Here is a 10563-nt window from a genome sequence, read left to right on the forward strand (position 1 = left end):
TTGTGCTGCTTTAATTGAAGTTTAGTTCTAGGGTGTTTAGAATTTGTGTAAAGTTCTTTCTTAATCCTATGCACAAGCTGAATCAATTTGTTTTTAAAAGGAAAAATGTTTTTCTAAGCCAAGTGAAAAACAACCGGTTCATTTCACGGTTTAGTTGGTTGTTTTACACCCAGCTTGTTTGAGGGTTTTCAAAACTGATTTTGACTTGGTTGACTAACTGTCAAAACCAATTCAACCGGTTAAAATGACATTTCAACTGGTTGATTTTCAAATTTCTTACAGCTTTTCAAAAACCTGTTAAAATTGCTTTTAGTTGATTTAAAACTGTTTTGGCTCATGATTGATTGCCTAAAACGGCTAGATTTAAGAGTTATAAATATGATTACCCTCTATATTCAAAATATAAAAAAAAATGAGATTGAAAACGTTTGTGAGAAGAGATTTGATTCAAAGTTTGGCAAGATTGCCTAAAGGTTGTGCATTCGTTCAAGAACTGGTCTTAGGAGCTCTGTGATTTCCTGAATACTAGGTGTAATATGTTCCTTTTAATTCTTGTAATTTTGTTCCTTTCTATATTTGTAAGTTTGTAAAACTGTGAGGTCAAAGGATTGTTCTGACAGTGGTTGTGTGAAAAGCAAAGAGGGCTAGTGTTCTTGTGTGGTCAAGATCACCTCTTTATGGTGTTGAGTGTTTGTAATATGTTGATTGATTGCTAGTGGAATACCCAGTGGTTTTCTGGGAGTGGATGGAGCTCAGGTGTTGAGTGAACTAGTATAAATTAATTGTCTAATCTCTCTCTCTCTCTCTCTCTCTCTCTCTCTCTCTTACTCATTACAAATTGTTTAATGTGGTTTTTGTCTCTACTGCTATAAATAACCGGTTTAAACGAAATTTCAACCGATTGTTTTTCTGCATACAGTTTTAATTGCTTTGATTTCTTGGCTTCCCTGATTTCTCTTTCTATGATTGTTGATAAATCTTCATTCTTAGCCAATCTTTGTGAAAATCTTTTATCAAACAATTCACCCCCTTCTTGTTTAGCCCATTAATTCTAATAGTTTTAAGGTACTTGTTTTTTATTCCCTTTAAAAATGCTTATATTTTACAATTTGGATTGATGATTCTTGTTGTTTTGCAAAGGAAGGTCACATGGACGATTTAGGATGAGGAAAAAGTTAAGAAAAATTTCCATACGAAGGCTTCTCACACCCTTTCACAAATGTTTAAAGTAGCTCGCCAAGAAGGTAAACGACCAAAATGGATTTACAATAGTGTTTGGAATAGCCTCAAAGAAAAGTGGAACATGCCTGTGTATCGATCAAAATGTGATATAGCTACAAAGAATCGTTTGTTCGAAAAAGGTGGATGTCTGCACACCGGACGATCCATTAGTGTGCATGAACACGCTATTCGTTTGGTATGACTTCCATATAAAATTTTGTATTAATCTATGATTAATTATTACCTCCTTAATTTATAAAATTTTATAGACAGAGGAGCTTGGCCGCTCGGTCCATGTTGATGAAGTGTTTCAAAAAACACATATACGGAAGAGCACTAGGGATTTTGTAGATGATAGATCAAGGCAGACACATGTTAGTTTTATTTTGAACTTTTTTTTCATGTACATTAATTACTATGATAACAAATACTTTTCATTTTGATAGGAAGATTTAGAAAGTAGACTCTCTCGAGCATTATCTGAGTCACAATCTATGTCTACCTCAATATCTACTCCATTAGATCCCGTTGAGGAGGAAATATTAAGGAACAATTGTTGGGTACAAGATGTAGGTGGAAGGTACAAGGAACGAGTGTGTGAGGTTGGATGTGTCGATCATCAGAACGACTGTGTTGATCACTACATACAAGAAACACAAGCATCTTCTAGTAATAAGAAAGTTGATTTAAAAGAAATTGTTGAACTTAGGCAGCAGATTCAACACATGAATGCTCGGTTTCAATCCTTTCAAGATTTTATGATGCAATATCTATGACCCGAAGCAGTAGCAGCTGCACAACATATTTTTCAGCAACCAACTCAACAAAATCAGATGCAAGATAACAATGAAGTGCCACATGATAATAATCATGATGAGTGTTCCAACATCAAGTCCGAGAGATAGCATCGCTAGGGTCAATCACCACATCCTAGGTATTGTCCGCTTTGGAAGTCGGTGCTCCTTCACAGTTTTGTCCTTAAAAGGCGTCTCGGTGGGTTGAGGGAGGAGGGAGTATATAAACTACCCTTGACCTCGACTCCTGAGCGATGTGGGACTATATTGGCATATAGGAACAAGCCCCCCAGTCGAGGTCTAAGGGAAGTGGATTCCTCCTAGTTGAGGGGCTAAGGAGCCACTTCGGCCCCACGGTGGGCGCCAATGTTCTGACCTCAAGTCCGAGAGATAGCATCGCTAGGGTCAATCACTGCATCCGAGGTATTGTTCGCTTTGGAGGTCGGTGCTCCGTCACGATTTTGTCCTTAAAAGGTGCCTCGGTGGGTTGAGGGAGGAGGGAATATATAAACTTCCTTTGGCCTCGACTCCTAAGCGATGTGGGACTATATTGGCATACGGGAACAATGTGTAGTGAACCAGAGCACGTAGAGCCCAGTTCTCGGAGTTCGGGCAACGGCGCCTGCGACAGGCAGGTCAGCTCGATTGTTGGGTCGAGAGGTACATGATTGGGCTCAAGTATGTGCATACTAACTCTCATCGTGCATTGATATAATCTTTCGTATAAGGTCTGGTAGGTCAGCGAAAGTGTGTTAAATGGGCCAAGGGGTGCATGTAGTGCATTTGGGTCTATAAAAACTAAAAGGTATTCTATCAGTTTCAGCCCAAAGTGTGTTAGGGCTTGATAGAGTATTTGCATGCTGACACGTAATAACATATGCATGGTACTATGATACACAAAGCATGTAAATGTACTTGAAAACATATTTGATCCTGAAGAATGATACCCAAGTGGGTATCCAGGTGGTTATTCTGTTAAGATTTGATACACTCCTAGGAGATAAGATTTTGCGCGGCTGTGCTGTTAAGACTACACACACTGAAGCGGGATCTTCTCCCATTGAATATGTCCACACTCGAGATAAGATTCTCGTAACAGAAGTTGTTATCGCAAGAGGTAACGTAGCAACACTCTATAAAAGGGACTTAAGATCCCTGGTTATGGTACACTTTTACTAACGCTTGACTACACTTTACTAAGCATTAAATTAGATACTTCTTGTTTATTATAGCCCTGTACTGACTTGATCGTCAGAGTGCAACCGACCATCAGGGGGCCCTCTGTCTTAACAGGAACAACAACCAAACATTGAGGAAAGCACGAGTTCCACAACGATGTAGACGGAGTCCGAGCTCGCCTACAAGAAGTCTACCGACGACCAAGTAAACCAACAGGAACATTTGGCGCCCACCGTGGGGCCCGATAAAATTAGGTCTCATCCATATTTGTGATTGAAACTACTGAGCAGCATGAGGACAACTAGATAAGGTCCCACAGGATCAAAAGAAGGCAACAACCTCACTATACAACAACTCATGGAGAATTTCACCGCTCTCCAAGAGTCGGTGACGGCGTCTAGGGCCGAACAGGCTCACATGGAAGAACAGTTCAGGATCGAGTTGGATGCTTCGCGTGTCACCAATGATGAGTTACGCAAAACCAACGACAAGTTGCGTAGGAATTTACAACGTTTGGAAGAACGCTCCATGGGAGAGCAGATGATGGAAACCATCCAGCCACATACATCCACATAATGATGATGAAGAAGAAGCATTGGATTTGAGGATAAATCCTTTTCAAGAGGGAGGGGATGATGGAAGAGGCCCAACCCCAACCCCAAATACAAGTTCAAGCTTCAGCTCAAGCCCAACAAATAGAAGATCTAGGCCAACTAAGCATCATTAGATGTCTTTTTTTGTAATTACTTTTGAGTATTTTGAGTAGAACATAAAGGGAGGTGTAGGTATAGATATAAGAGGTGCAAATGTATAAAGCTAAGTCACACCTTCCATGTGACATAAAAAGAAGGTGTATGTATAGATTTAGGAGGTGCCAAAAAAAGAAACCAAGTCACACTTCCCTTGTGACTAGGAATTGGCTCTAAATTCAAAATGGTTCTCATTTGAATTTCCCTCCACTTTCATTTGAATTTTCATCCCTCTAAACACTATAAATAAGAGGGCTTGGCTCATGTAAATTCAAGATTAATATACATAGTGAATTGCTGCCAAATTTGAGCCAATTTCACTTCTTGCCCAAAACCTCTTAGGTTAGGCTATTGATCTTCAATTTCCCCTCCTAGCAAAGAGAGATGGCCTCACCACTCTCAATCCCTACCTAGCTTGCACCTTCAAGGTCACCATACCTCCTAGGAGGACCTTGTTCACTTACACTCCATAGAGCTTCCGCTGATCACCAACAACTCTACAAAATCATGAAGGCACTTCTCCATCATTTGGTATCTAGAGCCATGGTCTTGAAGAGATAAGTGCCTTATTTCGTTTTTATTTTTGTGTTCATCCTCATTCGGTGTTGTTCTACAAGTTTTCCATATTGTCTTGTTGTTTTTTACATTTTAATTTGATTTAGGTGCTGTTTGGAGAAATCCAATCGGTGTATTGTGTTCAAATTGTTCTTGAGCTTCTAATTTTCATATTTATGTAGGATTCCATAAGATTTATGTTGTTGTTTTGTTTTTGGTTTATTTGAGTCTTCATTGCAATTTTAATCGGTTCATATTGTGTTGATTTGAGTCATTTTGATTTTTGAATCCAATTGTGTTTTGTCAAGTCATGTTTCTCCTAAATTGTCGTCAATTCAATGTAGTGCTGTTTTTGATAATTTTGGTTGCTTGATTTGCTTTGAGTCCAGTTTTAATCTGAAATTGTTTAATCCTTTGGTACTTTTTCATTTTAGATTTGAGTTCATATTTGTGTGTTAGATCCATACAAATTCTTATACATCAATTTCATTGTGTTCTTGAAGTTTCTTCAAACTGTTTTTTAATTCCAGGATTAGGATCACTCTGTTTTAATTCTGTGCTGGCTGTTTTTACTTATCAAATTAAAATACGTTGAAGAAAAAATGTAAAATTCTGGACATACACAGATTGTCGTGTTAGAAAAACAAGAAAAAAAGAATCAAGTCAAAATACAAAATAGAAAAAAAATGATAAATCAAATGAAAAAAATGTACATCCTGGCGCGAACAAAGACGATAATTTGACAACATATTTGAAAATTTTATCACAATTAATTGGTGCATTGTTTTAGTTTGATTCCAGTGCCAAAATTTTTCTAAGATCTTGAACTATTTGTGGTTAAAATTTCAAATATCCACCTCAGCATAAAGTTTCTAAGTCACGCATTTTGTGCCTAAAATTTCCAGTAATACTGTTTTGGTGTCATTCCAGCGCCAAAATTTTGCTAAGATCTTGAACTGTTTGTGGTTAAATTTCAAATATCCAGCTCAGCATAAAGTTTCTAAGTCACGCATTTTCTGCCTAAAATTTCCAGTAATACTGTTTTGGTTTTTTTAATCAATTCTAGTATCATTCCTTAGGTTCCATTTGTGTGCCACCTTTTATTGAGTGCCTTATTTGATTGCTTGTAAAATTCATTCAACATTCTTTTAAAGTTGTGGCATACAAATTACTCCTTTTCTATTGTCCTATTTTAAATTGAATTGTTCTTTGCTTTAAATTTGTTGACCTCTAACTGTTGGTGAAAGAATTTTGAAGTGGTGCTTGTTAAGTTTAGAATTAACCATTGTGGTGAGTCCATCCCTACTACTGTTTTGAAGATTTAAATTGACTAACCTTAAGAGGTGAAGCAAGTGGCTGCAGCAAATAAGATTACAAAAACATACAAAGTGTGGAACACAACAAGAATGAGTACCAAAAGCTAAAGAGTGCATAGTATAGGAAATCTGAAATTTTATTTTTGTAATTCAATTTCTATTGTATTTCTTTTTGAATTGTAATTGCATTCAACTTTCATTAATTAGTGGAATAATTACGTATTAGACGGTGAGTGTGTCTTCAATGACTCTAACTGTCTAGAAGCCTCACCTTAGGATTCGCCTAGTTTTTAAAGCTTTTTAGTTAGTAATCTTTAATTGTGTTTAGTTAAATTGCTTTGCTTTAATTACTTGTGTTGTATTGTTTAATTGCTTTGCATTGTTTTCTTTGCATAAAATTGTGTTTTTCATTTCTACTTGTGATCTAAGTAAATTACTTAGAAAAAGGTTTTTGAAAAGTTGTGAGGGATGATTTTGGCAAGGAAAGACTTTGTACTGAAGAGATCCTAATGATCCACCTCTCTTTCCTGGAAAGCTACCTTCATTACTCTCCTTATCTTTTTTTGGGGTAAAATACTTATAACACAAAACTTTAACCATGTCTTCTCATTCTCGTAAGTCTAATGAAAGTGAAGGAACATCTATCAAATCTCTTTTGGAAAAAATAGCACAAGATGTTCAAGCACTTTCATATAGACAATTGCAAAGGTCCAACTTAAAGAAAGGGATGCTCAATTTGCTTTAATACAAGATGAGTGGAAAGTGGTCAAAGAAAGAGATGAATACATCCAATCTAAAAAGAGTTCACATACATCTAGCTCTAGGGGAAATGAATCGTATGGGGAACAAAGTCTTAAAATCAATGAGTATTATCAACCACCCCCTATGAGAGTTAGAAAGAAAAAGAAAAAAAAAAGCCCAAGAGAGGTTAGGGTAGATCTACCTCGTTTCCATGGCAAAGAAAATGTAGAAATCTATCTAGATTGGGAGATGAAAGTAGAACAATTGTTTGCTTGTCACAAAGTGAGCAAAGAAAACAAAGTACCCTTAGCCACTATAAGTTTTCAAGGCAATGCTATGTATTGGTGGACGACCCTTGAGAGAGATAGGCGTCTTCATAAAGACCCTCCCATAGAATATTGGAATGATCTTAGGGGAGCTTTAAGACGCCGCCATATTCCCTCCTATTAGAATAGGGAGTTGATGGATAAGCTCCAAAGACTCCAACAGAAGACCATGAGTTGATATGAGTTGGATTGAACATAGACACTTTTAAACTCTTGAACACAACATTATATGAGAATGAAAACAATAATTCAAGGATCAAAGAGTGCTTAAACAATGAAAACGAAATTACATCAACAAAACAACAAGCTGAAAACAGAAATGGAATCAAGGAAGCTTAAGGAGTCATCAATGGAGACATAGCCTTCCAAAATGATGATCCAAACTCAATAAGAGTGCTCTCTCCTTGTGAACATCCATAGAACAAGATATTAAACACAATTGAATTAAAACCAGAAAGGTACCAAACAAAAAATGAAGAACAACACAAGGAATACAAAAACCAATTGGTTGAAAAGATGAAGAACACTAAAGAGAAGCTAACTACCGAATGAAATTGCAAAAGAAGATGATGTTAGAATATATGGCCTTAAACGAGAGGGGGGGTGAATTGTTTAAGAAAGATTTTAGTAAACTTTTAAGCTTAGAATGAAAATTCTTCAAAAGAACCTTGATTAAGGATTCAGTTTTTCAAATCAAAACAGCAAAAGCACAAAGCTGAAAAAACAATCGGTTGTTTTAGCGAAACAATCGGTTGTTTATACCAGTTTCAAAATATTAAAACTGAATTTAAAGAGTAGGGATAGAGAAATTGTACACAGTTGTTTATACTGGTTCACTCCAAACAAGAGCTACATCCAGTATTCTCAGAAACCCTGAGGATAACCACTAAGCAATCACCACTTGATCACTTACACCACAACCAAGAAAATGACCTTGAACACCTCAAGAAACACACTCTCCTTGGCCAACACTAAGATTGCTGATCTTGAACACCTCAAGAACACACAGCCAATCTCAGCAAAACACACAAACGAATTGTTCAGCAGTTTACAAAGATTACACTTGTTGCAGATGAATATCTGAAATCAATACAAGTAGAATCCTATTCCAGCACCTTAATCAATCTCTAAACTCTTAAGCAATCTCAGAACTCTTTGAAAAAACTCTTAGTGAAAAACTTTGTCTCAAGATTCTTATTTTTTTAAAAATAGTTTTTTTTTTTGAAATTATACAAAGATATAGTTTGTTATCAAATCTTAATAAACTCTTAATTGCATTTAAAATAGATTGGTCAAAGCATTTAATGACTGGAGCGTATTCAGTTAAAGCATTTAAAGCTCAGTCAAAGAAAACAGTTTTTCTGTTATGGTTATAAAACAAACAATCGGTTGTTTCCTCGAATCAATCGATTTAAACATTTTATGCATATAAGACACAGATATACAAGAACCAATAATTCTCCCCCTATTTGTCTTCACAAATAGACTTTAACATCTGCCAAAAACAGACTTAAGAGAGATTATTAAGATCAAGAATACCTAACTCATTTCTTAAGAAGAAAAACCTCTCTTTTGGTAAAGGCTTTGTGAAGATGTCAGCTAGCTGCAGTTTGGTCTCCACAAACTTCACTTCATAGTTCCCATTTTGCACATGATCTCTGATGAAATGATGTCTTATTTCAATATGTCTGGTCCTCTAGTGCTGAATTTGATTTTTGGTAAGATTAATTGCACTTGTGTTATCACACATCAAAGGAACTTTGCTGATTTGTAAACCAAAATCTGCAAGTTGTTGTTTGAGCCATAGGATCTGTGCACAACAGCTACCAGCAGCTATATATTCTGCCTCAGCAGTAGAGAGAGCAACACATGCTTGCTTCTTGCTATGCCATGAGATCAGGCTTGAGCCAAGAAGGTGACAAGTGCCACTTATGCTCTTTCTATCTAGCTTGCAACCTGCAAAGTCAGAATCTGAATAACCAATTAAATGTATTTGAGAATGAGAAGGATACCATAGTCCTACAGATGATGTTCCTTTGAGATATTTCAGAATCTTTTTTGCAGCTTTGAAGTGTGATTCTTTAGGATTTGCTTGATATCTTGCACATAGACACACCGCAAACATGATGTCTGGCCTACTTGTTGTTAGATAAAGCAATGATCCAATCAAACCTCTGTATTTTATTTGATCTATACTCTTTCCAGCAGCATCCGCATCCATGTAGCAGCTTGATGGCATTGGAGTGCTTGCCTCTTTGCAATTTTCCATTTCAAACTTTTTGAGAATCTCCTTGCAATACTTTGATTGACTTAAGAAAATCTCATCCTTTGTTTGTTTAACCTGCAAACCAAGAAAGAAAGATAGTTCTCCCATCATAGACATTTCAAACTCACCTTTCATTGCAGCCACAAATTCTTCACACAACCTATCTTGTGTAGCACCAAAGATGATGTCATCAACATAGATTTGTACAAGAATTATTTCTGCATTTGACTTCTTGTTGAAGAGAGTCTTGTCTACCATTCCTCTTTCATAACCATGTGATAGCAGAAAGTTGCTAAGCCTCTCATACCACTGCCTTGGAGCTTGTTTCAGTCCATACAAAGCTTTCTTCAACTTGAAGACATGGTTGGGATACTTGTGATCTTCAAAACCCGGTGGTTGATCTACATAGACTTCCTCATTGATGTAGCCATTCAAGAAGGCACTCTTTACATCCATTTGGAAGAGTTTAAAACCACTCATACAAGCAAAAGCCAACAGCAGCCTCACAGCCTCCAATCTAGCCACAGGAGCAAAGGTTTCACCATAGTCTATGCCCTCTTCTTGATTGTAGCCTTTTGCAACTAGCCTTGCTTTGTTTCTAGTGATCACTCCTTCCTCATCTAGCTTGTTCCTGAAAACCCATTTTGAACCAATAATATTCATTTCATTAGTTTTAGGGACAAGAAACCATACCTCATTTCTTTCAAATTGATTTAGCTCTTCATGCATAGCTTCAACCCACTTCTCATCCTTGAGAGCTTCCTCAATTGACTTTGGTTCAATTTGAGAAACAAAAGTTGTGTGCCTGCAGTAGTTTGAGATGGAGCTACGTGTGGAGACACCTTCCTTTATCTGCCCTATGATGTTATCCACTGACAGATCTCTAGGAATCCTCTACTCTTTGGGTAGCTCACTCTGTTGCAGAATTTCAATCGGTTGTTTCTGCGAATCAACCGGTTGTTTTTCTGCACAGATATCCAGCTTCTCCAAACTGATGCTCTGTTCGTCTTCCTCAGCACTGATCTTTGGGTTCCCACTGATTCTGCGATCTACCTCATCAAAGACTACATGCACTGATTCTTCTACAGTCATCAGTCTTTTGTTGTAGACTCTATATGCATGGCTTGTGAGTGAATAACCAATGAAAATACCAAGGTCAGCTTTCTCATCAAATTTTCCCAAACTTTCCTTTCCATTGTTGAGAACGAAACAGCTACAGCCAAAGACTTTGAGATGACTGATGTTAGGCTTCCTTCCATTGAAAAGTTCATATCGAGTTTTCTTCAAAATGGGCCTTATAAGCACCCTATTCATCACATAACAAGAGGTGCTCACTGCATCTGCCCACAAATACTTAGGAAGTGATGATTCACTAAGCATTGTCCTTGCAAGCTCTTCAAGGGACCTGTTCTTCCT

The 10563-nt window shown here is 37.0% G+C and overlaps 1 pseudogene; it reads left to right on the forward strand.

Moving 5' to 3' along the window:
* Positions 1-1147: 1147 nt before the first annotated feature.
* LOC150029042 (uncharacterized) lies at positions 1148-2126 on the forward strand (annotated as a pseudogene).
* The last annotated feature ends 8437 nt before the right edge of the window (positions 2127-10563 follow it).

This window comes from Phaseolus vulgaris, chromosome 2, assembly GCF_051622355.1.
Source record: "Phaseolus vulgaris cultivar YP4 chromosome 2, ASM5162235v1, whole genome shotgun sequence".
Taxonomy (NCBI): Eukaryota; Viridiplantae; Streptophyta; class Magnoliopsida; order Fabales; family Fabaceae; genus Phaseolus; species Phaseolus vulgaris.